This window comes from Anopheles arabiensis (genome assembly GCF_016920715.1).
Source record: "Anopheles arabiensis isolate DONGOLA chromosome X unlocalized genomic scaffold, AaraD3 X_pericentromeric_contig0003, whole genome shotgun sequence".
In the NCBI taxonomy this organism is placed as follows: domain Eukaryota; kingdom Metazoa; phylum Arthropoda; class Insecta; order Diptera; family Culicidae; genus Anopheles; species Anopheles arabiensis.
In genome coordinates, this window is record NW_024412081.1 from 1,392,501 (window position 1) to 1,395,000 (window position 2,500).

General features: G+C 47.5%; 1 pseudogene; it reads right to left on the minus strand.

Annotated features, from left to right (window-relative positions):
• The window catches only part of LOC120907318, a 9,146-nt pseudogene that overhangs the window by 2,138 nt on the left and 4,508 nt on the right, over positions 1-2,500 (minus strand).

Consider the following 2,500-nt stretch of genomic DNA (forward strand, 5'->3'; position numbering starts at 1 on the left):
TCTGTTGACGTCGGGTATGAGACGGTATGTCCACCGACCGTGAACACTCTCATCCCATTCTCGTTGCCATCGTTCCATAGTTGTGACACGTTCCATGTTACGTGCAACCGATCCGGCGATGTTCTCTGCTCGTCTCCGATGAAAAGTCCTGGAGTCCTCGTCCAGGAGGAGATGAAGCGGGATCATTCCCGCAAGCACGCAGACTGCATCATGAGAAGTTGTCCTGAAAGAAGAGATAACTCGCTGGACTACTGGCCGGTAAAACCGACGTAGCCATTGTCTACGGTTAGCAAATCTAAGGGTATGACACCAAATGGGCGAGGCATACCGGACCTTCGCCACAACAGTAAGAGCAATTGCTCGCCTAGCATTACTACTCGGACCTGCCTTATTAGGCATCATCCTTACCAAGGTGGTCCATAGCTTCGTCGCTCTCTCCACCGCATACCTGATGTGTGAAGTGTAATCGAGGCGGTCATCTAGACCATCCCCAAATACTTTAAGCTGCGCGACGAATGTACTACGTGATCACCTACCCTGATAGCCCCATGCTGTATCCTCTGATGGGAACTGACCATAATAAACTCGGTCTTGGTCGGGGCTATCTTTAATCCGTTGTCGGTCATCCATCGGTCGATGATGCGAATCTGACTGGAAACGAGAATTTCAATATCATCAACACAATTACCTTCCACCAACAGTACTATATCGTCTGCATAGCCGATAATCCGTGCACCTTCCACCATTGCAACTCGTAGGACTCCGTCGTACATGAGGTTCCATAACGTTGGGCCAAGTACCGAGCCTTGAGGTACACCCGATGTGACTGCAATCTCTGCCGGTCCATCTGTGGTATCATACATCAGCACACGATTCCTAAAATAATCACCAATGATATCATAAAGATATTTAGGAGTGTTAATTCTCTGTAAAGCATTTGCAATCGCCAACCATGAAGCACTGTTAAAAGCATTAGTAACATCTAATGTAACAACCGCACAATACCGTCCACTGTATCTGTTTCTACTTCTAGCTACCGAAACAATGTCCACTACCCGTTGAATCGCATCAACTGTAGATCGACGACTTCTGAAACCAAATTGGTCGTCAGACAGTCCGTTGACCTCCTCGATGTGTGCATTTAGCCGTTGCACTATGATGCGTTCTAAACCTTTACCTGCCCCGTCTAGTAGACAAATGGGGCGAACTGAACCCGGTTCCCCTGGTGGTTTGTTCGGCTTCGGTATTAACACCAACCTCTGCCTTTTCCACTCATCGGGGAACTTCGCGTTCTCTAAACAGCCTTGGTAAACCCTGCAAAATGCATCGGTTGCAGTCAACATACCAACTTTCAGCGCCTCATTCGGGATACCATCTGGTCCCGGCGCCTTCTTGTTAGGTAGTCTCCTGGCAACCGCAAGAATCTCATCATTAGTTACCCTTTCAAACTCTCGTGGCTGATCGATACGATAATCAGGCCACACCGTGTTTGGGTGAGTAGGAAAAGCTCGCTCACCACTTCCCTAAACTCGTCCAATGTCATGGTTCGGGGTCCAATCGAACCCTCGGCCACTTTCTTGAACGTATGATATACTATACCAAATGATGCGTTGTTCGCTGTTCCCAGGAACTCTTTCCACTTCCTCTGTCGGGTATGCTTGATCAATCGCTTGAGGGCATTCCGTGCCACCTTGAACTCGTCCCTAAAAGTAGAATAGAGATCAGTATTAAAAGCTCTTTGCGCTAATCGATCGCGGTGTTTGCACTCTTTGCGAAGTGCCTCAATCTCTAACGTCCACCAAAATGCACTCTTGTTAGGAGTGTACCTCTTACGTTTAGTCATCGTCGCATTGCACGCCGTGACAAGTATACGCATTAAGTCTTCGCTTGTTGTGACCTCGGTCTCAAAAGCGGCTTGCATCATAACTTCAAATATATCTTTGCTAAAATACTTGATGCTCCATCCCGTTATGGGTCGGGACAGATTACGCACGCTTTGCGTCTCAAGATCTATTCGTATTGCACGATGATCAGAGTTCATATAGCTAGATAACACCTCCCACTTAAATGATCTTGCTACGGTTCGGCTCGCAAAAGTAAGATCAACTACTGACGTGCGCCCTGGTCCAACATAAGTTGGGGTGCTGCCGTCGTTCAATAAAATTGCGTCAATCTGCGCAAAGGTTGATAAAACCAACTCACCTCTTCGTTTCTGGGTTTCTCCACGCTCGCCAAGTTGGTTGTTCCAACTTACTGACCAAGCGTTGAAGTCCCCCGATAACGAATTTGTGGATACCGGTTACGGCCATTACCGTGTTATCCAACATGTTCTGGAACTCTTCCATACTAAATCTAGGTGGCGCGTAAACGCTAACCACTCGCATATCACCTATGTCAACTATCATTAAACCCTTCAAAGCCTTACTGACTACCTTAACTGGTAAGTCCGCGTTAACCACTACCGCTGCTGTGTTATCGTCATTGCGTAACACTTTGACGT